The sequence below is a fragment of the Pseudophryne corroboree genome, chromosome 6 (assembly GCF_028390025.1).
Source record: "Pseudophryne corroboree isolate aPseCor3 chromosome 6, aPseCor3.hap2, whole genome shotgun sequence".
Taxonomy (NCBI): Eukaryota; Metazoa; Chordata; class Amphibia; order Anura; family Myobatrachidae; genus Pseudophryne; species Pseudophryne corroboree.
Window position 1 is genome coordinate 153,542,712 of NC_086449.1, and position 14,411 is coordinate 153,557,122.

General features: G+C 45.7%; 1 protein-coding gene and 1 long non-coding RNA gene across 3 annotated transcripts in view; one reads left to right on the forward strand and one right to left on the reverse strand.

Annotated features, from left to right (window-relative positions):
- LRRTM4 (leucine rich repeat transmembrane neuronal 4) overlaps positions 1–14,411 on the reverse strand; it is an 871,250-nt gene that overhangs the window by 336,570 nt on the left and 520,269 nt on the right. The window lies entirely within an intron of this gene.
- LOC134936790 (uncharacterized) overlaps positions 1–14,411 on the forward strand; it is a 165,354-nt gene that overhangs the window by 68,759 nt on the left and 82,184 nt on the right. Inside the window, exon 5 of the long non-coding RNA XR_010180546.1 lies at positions 676–769. This is a non-coding gene — a long non-coding RNA (uncharacterized LOC134936790). The remainder of the gene's footprint in view (positions 1–675; positions 770–14,411) is intronic.

Consider the following 14,411-nt stretch of genomic DNA (forward strand, 5'->3'; position numbering starts at 1 on the left):
AAATGGAAATTCATATTTGCTCACAGAGGGGACTATTTATCATAGCAAGAAATATAGAGACAGTTTTCTCTCTATTTAACAAGCAGTGAAGCCAGCAGTAATCTAGCCGGGTATTGCAAGATAGGGCCTTTGCTAGCAGTCTCTGCCAATAAAATCCCTCAGGGTTGGACTGGACCACAGCGGTACACCTCCTTCTCTAGGAATCAGGTTCCAGACTGTGCACTTGAATTATACAATACATTATACTGTATACATGTTACATGCCTGAGGTGTACTCTACAGTGCATTGCTGTTAGTAATCTGGTACATTATCATGCATGTACTAGCAGTATTTACTATATATATTTATCAAGGGGCCCAGACCATGCACTCTCTAATGGTTAGTCAATCCTCTATGGCGGCTGGACACCCCCCCTCTGGAGACTGGCCACACCCCTAAACATGGGCCCCTACCACTGCATTCCCCCAGTGGGCCCTTGATGCCCCAGTCCGACACTGAATTCCCTTATACCTTTACCACCGCAATCCTCTGATTGCTTTGTCCATTTCAGGATGGTGATAGTGAACGTATATCGGGGGAAAAACTGATATATTTAATTAAATATTCTGTCCATTTAAAGTTACATTTCAGTATTTTCTCCATTTTTTTTTTTTATATATAACCTGCGGGTCCAGGCTTCCGCTGGAATGCACATTTATTACCTGGATTTTGTGCAAAAGGGGTTCCAACAGGCCGGCAAAGCAGTCAACCTCTGTCTTTTGATTCCAGGTCAGTATCACTGGATAAATGCCGTAGAATGGGAATTTTTGGCACTGTGCCGACTACATCTAGCCCCCATATGTGACGTGGGCAAAGCGTGGTATGGCGGCAAATTATGTTGAGACACCAGGGCTATCAGCACCAGGAAGAAGAACATTGCTAGAACTGAACATTCGTAGGACACTCTGGGGAGCTCTGTACCTCAGCCACTGTAGCATTTGGTAAAGGGATCACAGAGTTAAGAAGATGTATTTGATTTAACATAATAAGTTACACAGATAATGTATCATTATAACCTCTGCAGGTCTTGGGGAAATATGAAGGATAGTGAATTACTGTAGCCTGTTTAGTTCGTAAGTAATGAAAAAGGACAATGTTGTATATATACTTGAAGAGGTACAAGTTGCCAAACTCTGGTTTAAAGTAGCCATGTTCCTCATGTCTGGGATACATACTAAGGAGTCTATTTGTGAAGAAGTGATAAATCCTTTCTTTGACTTTTTTTTCCCAGAGACAGTGGTTATCAGCGCTACCTCCTAAGGGGTCTATTCATGGAGCAGTGAAAAGAGTGGAGAAGTGCGCCAGTGGAGAAGTTGCCCATGGCAACCAATCAGTGTTGAGGTAACATGTATAAAGCGCATTCTATAAATTTATGTGTAGCAGGTGATTGGTTGTCATGGGCAACTTCTCCACTGGCTCACTTCTCAACACTTTTGACTGCTTCATGAAAAAAAATCACTGATTTTTGTTACCGTCCTTGTATTTTACATTTTACCACATACCCATGGGACTGCAGTGTCTACTCAATTTATCAAGCAGTGGAAACTGAAGAGAGAGTGTTACCCAGCATGCTTCAGTGGGGAACCTGTGAAACCGGAGAGGCTTTGCAGGTTCTGACCTGGATCCTGTCTCTCTACTATAAGTAGCTGCTGGCTGCCGCATATTACCTGAACCCTGTCAGCAGGGAGGAGTAAACCACCACTTAGTAGCGGGGCTTCATAAGGAACACTGTCATGGTAAATAGCAGAATACAAACATTGTGTATCGCTGCTATAATTAAAATATCAAATGGATATGGCTGATTACCGTGTTTCTGTAGAAAACAAAGGCCCCCGTACTGCACTGCATTAGGTCATTTTATCATCCACAATGCTTTCACGCTTCTCTGCCATAACATCCTTTTAGCTAATGTTTGTTCCATTGGAACATCTGATTTGTGTCATTTCTATGGCCCCCTTGGCCGCATGGTTAATCATGTTCTGGGTTACTAAGCAAGGCGGCCCACGGGGTAAGGTCAGGATGATAGAACATCTCAATCTGTCTTGCAAAAGGTGTCAAAGCACAATCCTTTAACCTTTGGGCACTTCCACTATATGTCTAAAAGTCACTAATGTGACCTCAGTGTCGACAGCACAGGGGTGATTAAGAGGGATTCATTTGTGACACCTTCATGGTGACAAATAACACTTTGTAGAAAGTATTTTTAATGGTTGTACATTTTAACACGGAAGATATACAGCAGTTTTAGGTTCAGCTCGAAGAATACGAACAGAGGTCCATCAGTGCCTCTCTTTACACCCACTTCACTTTGTGTTGTTTGACAAAATCAGGGGCATATTGGGATGGAAAACCAGCATTCCTGAAGCAACAATACATGGGACGGGGATCTTGGGAGGGTGTGTGTGTGTGGGGGGGGGGGGGCTTATGACATATGTGGCAGAGGTACAAGAGCATAACTCACTCCTGGGTTTAGGGCTGCTGATTGCAAATTACTACTAAGGAGGGGGAGATGATGATACAGGTAAGTGAGGTAAGATAGCCCCTCACGTGAGAGCTTACAATCTACAGGGGAAGTGTTGTCAAACAGAGGTGACACAGAATGACGAGTCAGTTTGCTGGGGCAAAAATGATGTGTTAGGCGGGTATTCAATTATTATTCATCACTGATATAGCAAACCATGTGAGGACAATGCATGTTTTGTGGTCCACATTGTAATTACCCACCACTCCATTTTACTTACTCACAATGATGCTATCACTCAATGGGGGTCATTGAGACCTGATTGCTTGCTAGCTGTTTTTTGCAGTCCTGCGTTCACATAGTCTCCGCCCACCGGGGAGTGTATATTAGCTGTGCAAGTGTGCGATCGCATGTGCAGCCGAGCGACACAAAAAGATTTTGTGCAGTTTCTGAGTAGCCCAGCACTTACTCAGCCGCTGCGATCACTTCAGCCTGTCCGGGGCCGGAATTGACGTCAGACACCCGCCCTGAAAACGCTTGGGAATGCCTGCGTTTTTCCAACCACTCCCAGAAAACGGTTAGTTGTCACCCACAAATGCCTTCTTCCTGTCAATCTCCTTGCAATCGCCCATGCGAATGGATTCTTTGCACAAACCCATCGCAGAGCAAGGAACCGCTTTGTACCCGAGCGACACGCCTGCGCATTGCGGTGCATACGCATGCGCAGTTCTGACCAGATTGCAGCGCTGCAAAAAACGTTAGCGAGCGATCAGGTCTGAATTACCCCCAGTGTTACTCTGGCCCCTTAGTAGTATAATTTTAAATGGTAACAAAGATAAGTTCATTTCACTGTTTATTTGCTCCTGCTATAAATAACTAGCATAATGCTGCCGTGAGACGGTAACAATACAATGAACTGCGACACACAATCCCCCCACTCCTGTCCATCCCAAAACACCACCTCTCCAATCAAATACAGCATCATACTTATTATTAAGTATTATTAATAGTATTAACCAGTGATGTGCGGTGGGGTGAGGCAGAGCCTTTCCTGTTATACTAACGTTCAAACCAGAGTTTTGACTATATAAAGTATATGACACATACAATATATTATAAATATCTTCTTTGTATTATTGTAATTATTTTTAAAGCCAAATCTCTGGAGTAAAAAGTCGGCTGCAGCCCAAAGAAGCAGGCTAGGGCTGATGAGGCAGGGAGCTGGCTTCCTACAGGAGGGTGTAGTATGGGTTGCCGGTGGTCGGACTCCCGGCGACCAGCATACCGGCGCCGATACCCCGACCGCCGGCATACCGACAGCTGGTCGAGCGCAAATGAGCCCCTTGCACACCACACTATCTATTCTCCCTCCAGGGGGGTCGTGGACCCCCAAGAGGGAGAAAAGTTGTCGGTATGCCGGCGGTCGGGATTCCAGTGCCGGTATGCTGGTCATCGGGAGCCCGGCCGCCGGCAACCTGAAGACCACCCCTTGCAGAAAGCTAGCTCTCTGCCTATTGCAGCCTGGTCAGGCAGTCCCTGAGGGAGGAAACACCTCCCAATGGGACTGCCTGTAGTGTCTGTGACTGGCAGGTAGCACTTCCAATAGTCACTGCCAGTCACAGTGAAGCCAGTGCAGTCTTACGGACTGCATCTGGCTCACTGAGCAGGAGGGCAGGGGTGTATCTAGGGGTCTGTGCGCCCCTGGCAAAGTAAGGGGCTGTCTCCCCCCTACACACATTTGGAATAAGGTGTGAGTATTGAAAATGGGGCATGGTCTTGTGGGGGAAGGGCGTGGACACAATAGTACTTCCAATTCAAATTATGCCACACAGTAGTGTCCCTTATTCACATTACACCGCACAGTTGTGTCTCGTATTCACGTTACACCATCCCTCCCCCCTAATCCACCTTTCCCACAGCCTGACCTTAACCTGCCCCCACCCCCGAAAAGCCTCTTCAGTGGTGCCTAACCTTAGCACCAACTCGATCCGGATTTTGGCATTCTGCATCGCTATCTATGTTGGGATGCCAGCATCAGCATTCCGAGCAGTTTCGGGATGCTGGCGTCAGCTTTCCAACCACCGGGATGCCAAACGCCGGCATTTTGACTGCATCCTGAATGAAATGCTAATGAGCTGCTGTGAGATGATCCTCAAATGGACCCAGCCATTAACCAAACACCATTAGTTGGATGGTAGAAGTGCTTCCTGTTAGAAAAAACATCAGGGTGCCATCACTTCCAAGATAAAATGATCAATTATACAATTAACTGATATACATTTCCTTGAACATGGCCTTGAAATAGGTAAGATATGTATTTTCTTTATTACACTCAACAAGTTAAAGTTTTCGCTTACTTACTACTTACTTACATCTAACATTCATGAAAATTGTGTAGTTTTTCAGATACTACAGTCCCTTCTCCCAAACACTGCTACTTTTTTATTCTCTTCAACAACAAATAGATCTATAGCACTGTGCTATGTAACAATTGCTGTGTACCTGGTGAGAGTCTGCTACTGCCGGTGCGGTGCCGGTGTCCATCAGCACCGCACTGCACTAGTGATCAGACTAGTGTTCGGCAGCACCGCATTTGTAATCAGACTCACAATAAACTACAGTTCCCAGCAGCCCTTGCTGCCGGGAGCTCCCAGCAACAAGGGCTGCTGAAAGATGTAGTTTATTTTGAGCCTGATTACAAGTGCGGTGCTGCCGGACACCAGCGCCGCTCCAGCAGTAACAGACTCTTACCAGGTACAGTCTGACAGTACTACTTTTCTATCCTTTGGCCGCGGGTGGCACAGCCAGGCGGCGCCCCCTCCTTGCCTGGCGCCCCTGGCGAGTGCCATGCTGGCCAATAGGTAGATACACCGCTGCAGGAGGGTAGCTGATTTTAGGTGGTGGTAGTGGGGGAAGGGGATGGGGGGGGGGGGGTGAGCTGCAGTCCTGCAGCCCATAGGTAAAATCCGCCACCGATTAACTACTTAACTTCAAACTCTGTCCTTTGTGCTCTGCATCTTTACAATCTGGGTGATTGCTCACTTCCTGCTCCTCTACATTGATGCAATGCTGCAGTGTCACAATGCTGAAAGTGCTGGGAGGAACTAGTGGGCGCATCTCAAAGTTATATTATATTCATGTTGCGGTGAAGCAGAGAGATTCAGTGAATCCTCCCAGAGAGAGACAAACGTATCTGATGTCTCTGCCACATCAAATCTATGGGAGTATAGGCGTTAGACACAAAGTGATACTAAGTCACGTTCCGTCTACTTCCATTGACCTGTCAGTCCCTGACTGGGTGGGTAGAGCCTACAGGGGCACAGTTCCTTTCTTCTTCTGTCACACATGCCAGGCTCAGCGGACCCTCCTGTTTAATGTGATGAAAGAGTCCCCTTATAGTTCATTTCATAGGATTAATCATTACATCTAATTTGTATGCAACTTGTAAAAAGAATGATGTTGCCCCAGGGCCAACATGAATATTGCAGGGGGGAAAGGAGATTCTAATTCCCCTGGAATCCTTTTGTTAATCTTCTTTTGAAAGGTACTGACAGGTAGGCAGCGTTGAGACGGAGAGAGGGGGCAGTCATAGGGGTTTAGGTGTAGACCCCAAAGCATCACCGCAGCATGAATGTAACAGCACATGTAGAAACACAAAGGCTCTCTGGAAATGTGACCCATCCAGATATGTTTTAATATACACATATATTATCTATATAAACCCTTTTCTGCCTCTCTCCTCTATATTCCAGTATTATGCAGAATACATTACGGAAATGCAGTGTGCCAACGTCTAAGCCTGGAATGCATTATTGAGTATAATGCTGTAACACGGGATTCATGTTCCGGTTTGATTTTACGTAAATGTAATTATAACAGTGATTCTACTATTGCCATTTATTGTTTAAGTAATAATGTTTTATTGTAACAGGTCTGCTGTGAGGAGACAATCTGTAAAGGCGCTCGGGAAATGCAGCCATATATATGCAAAAATATTCTGTGAGCGGCGCCATTTGCAGATAGAAAGATGTCGACTCTCTTTATTTTCCATGGTTGGAGGAAAGGTCAGCTCTGATCTCTGTAACACATCCTCTGTAAAATGGGGATTGAGCCTTGGAGCAGAAACAGGATTGCTTATCAGGGCCATAACAAGGGGTGTGCGAGTGATGCCATCATACAGGGTGCAGGGCAGTCACGTGCAGTCAGGATAGGCAGAGCCAGGGCCATAACTAGGTGTGTGCCAGCGGTGCCTGGCACACAGCGCATATGCACAGTGGGCGCAGAACCTCTGGCAACACCCGCAGGGTCGCCCGCGCCTCACTAGTATTGTCCACCCGCCCGCCATAGATCACACTTACAATCTCGGAAACTCCTCACTGCTGCAGCACTGCTTGTCCCCATCTCAGGCTGTCATTCCCCCAATTGGCCACTTAGAGCTGGCCCAGGATTGGCTGGTCTCTCATTACTGCTTTCACTTCCGGGTGCTCTGCTCCAGCTCAGCTCTCCCCTCACCAGCTACCTGAGCGGCTTCTACTGGTCTCTCTTGCAGATGCCGCCGTGACAGCCTCCCAGGGGACCAGCTTCCCAGCGCTATCACAGGTACCAGCACCACCAGCCTCTCCCTGAAGGACGTGCTGCTGTCCAGCTGCCCAGCTCTGTATTCACTATTCCCCACAGCTCCTGCTGCTGCTGCGGTTTACAGCTTAACTCTCTTGCTAGCAGCGCAGGCAGCTAGAGGGAAGTGAGCGCACTCAAGGGGAGCCGCAGTCTGGTCTCTGTAACAGCTGGGGGTACTTATATATTCCACTGAGAGTGGCCGCACGGCACCCCTTTTTCCCACCTCTGTCGCGTGGGTCCCCCATACTCTGCGCGTGGTCTCTGGAAGCATCCCACAAAGCCTCCTCAGTACCATAGTATCTCCTACTGGTGCGTTCAGGCTGCCATACACATACAATACATACAATTATTATAAGTATTTATAATTAAAATATAGAGATGTACAAATTACTTTGTTCTTAGCAGATACTATGTTTATACATTGCTACATCTGTATGTGAACGGTGCAGCACTGGCCACTGTGTAGGTAACAGCAGGCAGCGCTGCGTAGTGGGAGAGGCATCCTTCCTGTGGGCTACTCTGTGTGTCGTGTAGGCAGAGCAGTGTATTGGCAGGCATTGGAGGGGACTGTACCTGGTGTAACGTGTATAAGAGGCTGTACATGTAGTAATGCGTATAAGGGCTCTACCTGGCATAATGTGCAAAAAGGGACTCTACCTGCTGTAATGTGTAAAATGGGGCTCTGCCTGGCGTAATGTGTGTAAGTGGCGCTACTGTGCGGCGTAAATTGAATAATGGAGACCTCTGTGCAGTGTAATATTAATTGGCATTATTTTGTGGCTGCGCCCCTTCACAATGAAGCCACGCCCCTATATTTTTGCCACGCGCTGGCCCTGTTTCAAATATTGTGTGTGTGTGGGGGGGGGGGGGGTGGATACCCGTTTCTTGCATACAGCGCTAAAATGTCTAGTTACGGCACTGGGCAGAGCCTCACCTGTCATACTTTAGTACACTCCAGAGTTTTGACTACAAAAAGGATTAAAATAATATAAAGAAGATATTTATACAGTAGCTTATAAATATCGTTGTGCGTGTGTGTGTGTGTGTGTGTGTGTGTGTGTGTGTGTGTGTGTGTGTGTGTGTGTGTTACTCTGGCTCTGATACTAGCCAGTGCCTCCTCAGCCATTGACCTCACCACGCCTCACTGGGCCCTGGGGGAGGCATAGCTGATGCTCCATGGCACCTGCATGTGTCTTGCAGGGAGCCTGTAATATCACCCTGCAGCTGTAGCGCCGCCCAGTAGTGCTCTACTCCCCCCTAGTTATGATATCATGACATCATGGGTTCAGGGGGTGACGCTTATTATTATTATTTACTTTCATTTGGCCCCAGTAGTTGTGCCCCCAGTAGTTTTTCCCCCTGTAGCTGTGCCCCCAGTAGTTTTCCCCCCTGTAGCTGTGCCCCCAGTAGTTTTCCCCCCTGTAGTTTTGCCCCCAGTACTGTGCCCCCTGTATCTGTTCACCCAGTAGTTTTGCACCCTGTAGCTGTGCCCCCAGTATTAATGCCCCCTCTGCTGTGCCCCCAGTATTAATGTCCCCTGTAGTTGTGCCTCCAGTACTGTGCCCATGTAGCTGTGCCCCCAGTATTAATGCCCCCTGTAGCTGTGCCTTCAGTATTAATGCCCCCTGTAGCTGTGCCCCCAGTATTAATGCCCCCTGTAGCTGTGCCCCCAGTATTGTGCTCCCTGTAGCTGTGCCCCCAGTATTAATGCCCCTAGTAGCGTCGCTTACACAACAAATAAATAAATAAATACTCACCAGCCCCACTCCTGCTTCCCGACCACCGCTGTCCTCCAACTCCAGCCGCCGGCGCCGGTCCTCGCCTCGGATCTATGGGAGAGACGTCATGACGTCTCTCCCATAGCACTGCACAGACACTACAGGTCAATTATGACCTCTAGTGTCTACGGCCGCTCCCACAATGCCGCGCGGTGCGCAATAACATCAGGCACACCACACGGCACCAGTAGCGGCTCTTGCCACGGCGGCGGTGCCCTCGGGACAGCGGCGCCCTGGGCAAAAAGCCTGCTTGCCCATGGCAAGAGCCGCTACTGAGTAAATGGCATAAGTACTATACGTTATAACAGATAACAGGGGCAGATTTAGGGCCAGTGCCGGAGCAGGGCAGGGATCACTGCCACCCTTTTTCAGAGGGACATAAGTTTGTGGTATATGAATATGAAGTCTTACGGCCTACATACTTGTCTACTTTCTTATACTCCTCTCCGGGAGAAGTCCGAAGAGGAGACTCAGCAGGCATCTTCGGGGGCAGGCCTGGTTGGCATGTCATTTAGCTCTGGCCCTCCAAATGGAGAGGCTATTCACAGTGTTTTCCTCCCACATCCTGCCCGCTTCACTAGGAAGCGGGCGGGATGCAAAAGATCCGGACACTCTTCTGGGGGTAAAGGGGACTACCTGAAATATTGGGCGTCTACCGCAACATTCCGGGAGAGTAGGTAAGCATGGCCTGATCTGAGGTGGAAATCAAGCAAGTAACTGTGCACCTGGGCAAAACCATGTTGCACTGAAGGTGGGGCAGAGAGATTAGACGTTAGAGGTGCATGTCCAAACTGTAATCTAAAAATAAAGCTGTCCAGCATTTACAGATGTGTCCACTTACATTTAGCCTGCCTGCACGTTAACCAGCCCTTCTAGTCACGCCACTTGGTGGCACTGTGCGCCTTTTTGTGTGACTTTTTCTATTAAAATGTTATTCGCAAACGTATACGCAAAGGTTGCTGATTAAAATGATATGCGGCATGCCTATATTCTGTGTGTGACCGCGGCTGTATCTGCATACGAAATGCTACACTACGTTTGTCTAATTTGAATAGCAATGCGATTAAGACGCATTGTCTGCAAAAAAAAGATGGCCGACACTAATGGAGTTGCACTGAACCTGTTAGCTCACTCACTTCAGGCATATACAGTACAGTATTTAGCCATCCTTTTCCATATGTGCATGCATACAGTAATCCTGCAATTTTGGCTTCCAGAGAGCACCCCCTGCTTGTCGTTCCTGATCCAAAACCCTCTCTGCTCTTCTTTTCACTCAGGCAAAGAGATATCTGTTAAATACTAAATTGCAAAAAGATAAAAAGAATTAAATACAACCTGCTTAGCATGCCCCACAAAAGCACTGCTCCAGGCATGGTCCCTATTTTCCTATGTAGGTAAATAGAGCCCCATTATTAATGTAGTAAAAGTATAGTGGATCACACGTGGGCGTCATTAGAGGACAGCAAGGTTAGCAAATTGAATGCAACGCTGGCTGTTGTTTCTGAGAATAGGTTTAATAATAACCATTTTTAGCCTCTTCTATTCCATTGATTGAATATGTAACATGCTCTAGAGATAAATCACTTGGAAATGTTCTCACTGTTAGAGTAATTGAACGTGTTAGACAAATATACATACTTGTTAGTGTGCTGGAGGGCTGCTGTGTATATTTCTGTGTCTACAATGAGCATAATCCTGCCTGTAGGATGTTTCTTAGGACAGAAATGTTATCAAATCTGCCAGGTGGAGTCGGAATATATATTAATCTGACCCTCATATACCTTCAAAAGCGACCTACCTCATCATGTATAGAACCAGAAGTCCTATAAAATTACCACACCGGCCGGTGAGATGGGAAACTAAGGGAAATGTGTTTTGGGAAAGGAGATGATGTGGAGATAATCTGGACAATAAATATTGATCCCACTGTCAGGATTAAACCTTTCCAACCAGAAATAATGAAAGTATAGGATTATGGTATTTAAGTCAACATATTGTATATTATATTTCTAGCCATCTGTGTTTAGCTGATATATCATACACAGCACACAGTACTCCAATTTCATTCCGTTTTCATTAAAGATTGCAGAGCTCTGTGTCCTTCCTTCCACAATATGAAGTGAATTGTTATGTACAGTAATGTCACCTGCTTGCAGTATTTCTGTATAAACACTAGTGCCTGTCTCTTAGAAAGGCTTCCAAGTGGTGTGCTGACCGAATATATTCCTAATAATCAATTCATTAGGGAAGTTGTTATACAGCTTTTACCAAATGTCTCCCCTGTTTGTCTTTCCTCTTGTTTATTCCTCCTGATTCCTGCCTCTTGTATGCCTGGTCCCCTCTGAGTCTGTCTTCTTGCCTAGTTGCCTGTTGACTTACTGTATATAGAGCCTGATGGAGAGTGAGTACTATGCGCTTTACACATAAGATTTCTACAAGTTGTGAAATGTCGACATTCTGCACAATGCCGACATTAGGGTTAGACAGGATCTGGTCAGCATACCGGCGTTCGGGATGCCGGCAGTAGGAATACAGACATCGGAATCCTGATAAATAAGTAGAATCTGATTGATTGCTATAGGCAACAACTCCCCTTCTGTAAACCTGCACTTTAGTGAAATATCCCCCTAGCTCTTTGATGGCGGGATGTACCAAGCATCGCATGTGCAATGCGGTACATCTTGCCTCTTTTGGGTACCGGCATTAATAACACTGGTATGTACCTAAGAATGCACAAAGGAATGTCCTCTTTGCAATAAAAGGACATCTTGGTTTAGGACCCGGGAGTCCTTCTGTGCATGTGCAGTGTGACACGGCAGCCACAGGGACTGCTGGAAGGGATCTGTTTTGATTCCTCTCAGGGAAAATTGTGAAGAGAAACCCATAGGCTTCTATAGGATAATGCCATCTGGCGTTACTCACTGGGTCCACGCTCTGGAATGTATCACATTCCGGAGCTTGGTACATATGGAAATGCGGCCATGTTCCGAAAATGGCAGTTTTCAGATTTTTGGTTGCATTTTCTCTTTAGTACATCCCATCACGTTATATACTGTATTGTCAGAAAAAGGGCTTATCTCCCTGTAATGAATATTCATGTTAATGTGATAGTGTTATGGCAGACATGTCATAATAGTGCAATCACCAAAATGTCAAATATGCACCCATAGCAGTATGTAAATCATCCTTAAGGCATCATCCTATTATTAGATATATCACTAATGCATCATCCTATTATTAGATATATCACTATTGGGGATGTAGCTAATATCCCGGCGGTCGGGATCCTGACGGTCAGAATACCGAAGCCGGAATCCCGACCGCCGAGAATACCAACAGCTGCACCAGGGCTATTCCCACTCGTGGCTGTCCACAAAACCTATAGAGTGGGAATAGAACCTGTGGCGAGTCATCGACCCCGCAAGGGGATTTGTAGTACTCATCCCGCTCCCGGCATCCTGACAGCTGGGATCCCGGTGTTGGTATACTGAACTCCGGGATTCCGGCCTCTGGGATTCCATCCCCAACCCCACTATTAGGCAATGGTTCTAGACACAGATATTATACAGTAAACTGGTTTTGTCTCAGGCAGAAAAGGGGTCTGGAGATCAGCTGCTATTTTACAAGCAATAAAGTATTTGAAAAATGCATCTTGCTGTGATGCCTGCAGCCATGTTCAGGTATTGCTAAATCATGGTATTATTTTAGGTAGTATTCATATTATATTATTGTATATAAAAGTCACACAGACCCGTAAATGGCCTACAAGGAATTAGATTGCCTAGGCTGATATAGAAACTACTACGATGTACTAACATTTCTATATATAATCCTGCAGCATATACTGTACACTTGTATTAAAGTTTATCATTGTGGTTCTATCAGTGTATGTACAGTATCAAATACAAGTAGTTCATAGTTTTTGAAACAGAACGGGTTAACAGTACCAATCAGCATTTTCACCAGGATCAAATTTAATTCCCGGGCTTTACTGTTTTTTAAGAATGATTAAGCCATTGAAAGCCTAATCTAGTGGGAAACTTGAGACTGAAAAAGTGAAGGTACAGGACCATCAAAGGTCAAACTGGTATTCAAGCTAGATGAAGTGTGGGGCAACTTTCCTGCTCATTCACCACGAAACTTGCTGATAGGCCAGAAAGTACAGTGTGGAAGTAGCATATAACGTCTCCCGGTGGAGTCCAGCTCATTTCATACCAATTTTATAGCCCCCATTCTTGTCAGGCAGAATGGGAAAGTGAGTTGGCTTTCACAATACAACAAGGCTATTTCCGTGAATCCGGGAGCTACAAACTCTGATGGGATGGAATGATGGATCTCCCCCTGTGGATGATCTTGCGAGAGTCAAGATCATCAGTAACTAAGTCGCTTGCAATTAGAAAGCATCATAAAGGAGATTAATCTTTTCAAATGACCATTTTTAAACTGTCTTCTGCTCCAAGGAGAAGCATATCTGGAACTGCCGCTAATTGAGAAAACCACTGCTGCTTGCGAAAAAAAATATGTTTTTCTATATAATTCCACTTTTTTCTCCTGTCTAGACTTAAAGATATAATTAAACAAGGATTATTATAAAACAACAAGAAAAACCAAAGACTATTGATCACGGAACCACATTAAATTTGTGAGTTTTATCTAGATGTCTGTTCATACTGTATCTGCAGAACAGAGGAAGATTTGTGATCAAGCAGAACCCTTTGGGCTCCAGCCAATTAACTCACCCGTGTACGCAAGGGGGATGAGTTGTTGTTGCAATGGCATGTAAATGCCAGCGATCCCCATTGTAGCCCTATCTTGCCCAAGATTTGTGGATTTTGGTATTCAGCGCTATAAGGCTGTGAACAAAAATCCGTGAATCTGTACCACAAGTGCTTTATACAAGTAAATCATAGCTAATTGGGTTTAACCCATTGTGTGTACCCACTACATGTAATGATATCTACTCTGGTTGGATATCTTGTCACTTGAGTACTACCAGGGGCCCCCACAAAGTTTTTGTAACTTGGTCTCAATTACTGACAATGGTATTTTAGATTATTTTTTCTTTATTGCAGCATGGGAGATCTTAAGTAGAAATGAGCATGCACTATAGCACTTTTTTATGCTTTACGCTTTCTTGTGTCCGAAAGTCACACTGTACAGTATCCATCAAGATCTTCTCCATCCCAAACTGCAGCACTCTAATCACATCTATAGCAAACCCACAAAGGTGTCTAGAAACTGCAGCGCTATAATCACATCTACTGTACATTAACCTGACACAGGTGTGTGAACACTGCAGCATTCTAATCAAATTTATAACTACGTGACACAGGTGCCTGCAAACTGCAACATTCTATTTACATGTATAGCAACAGCACACTGATGCCTGCAAACTGCAGCATTCTAATCACATCTATAGCAACTTGACATTGGTGCCAGGAGACTGCAGCATTCTATTCACATCTATAGCAACCTGACATTGGTGCAAGGAAACTGCAGCATTCTAATCACATCT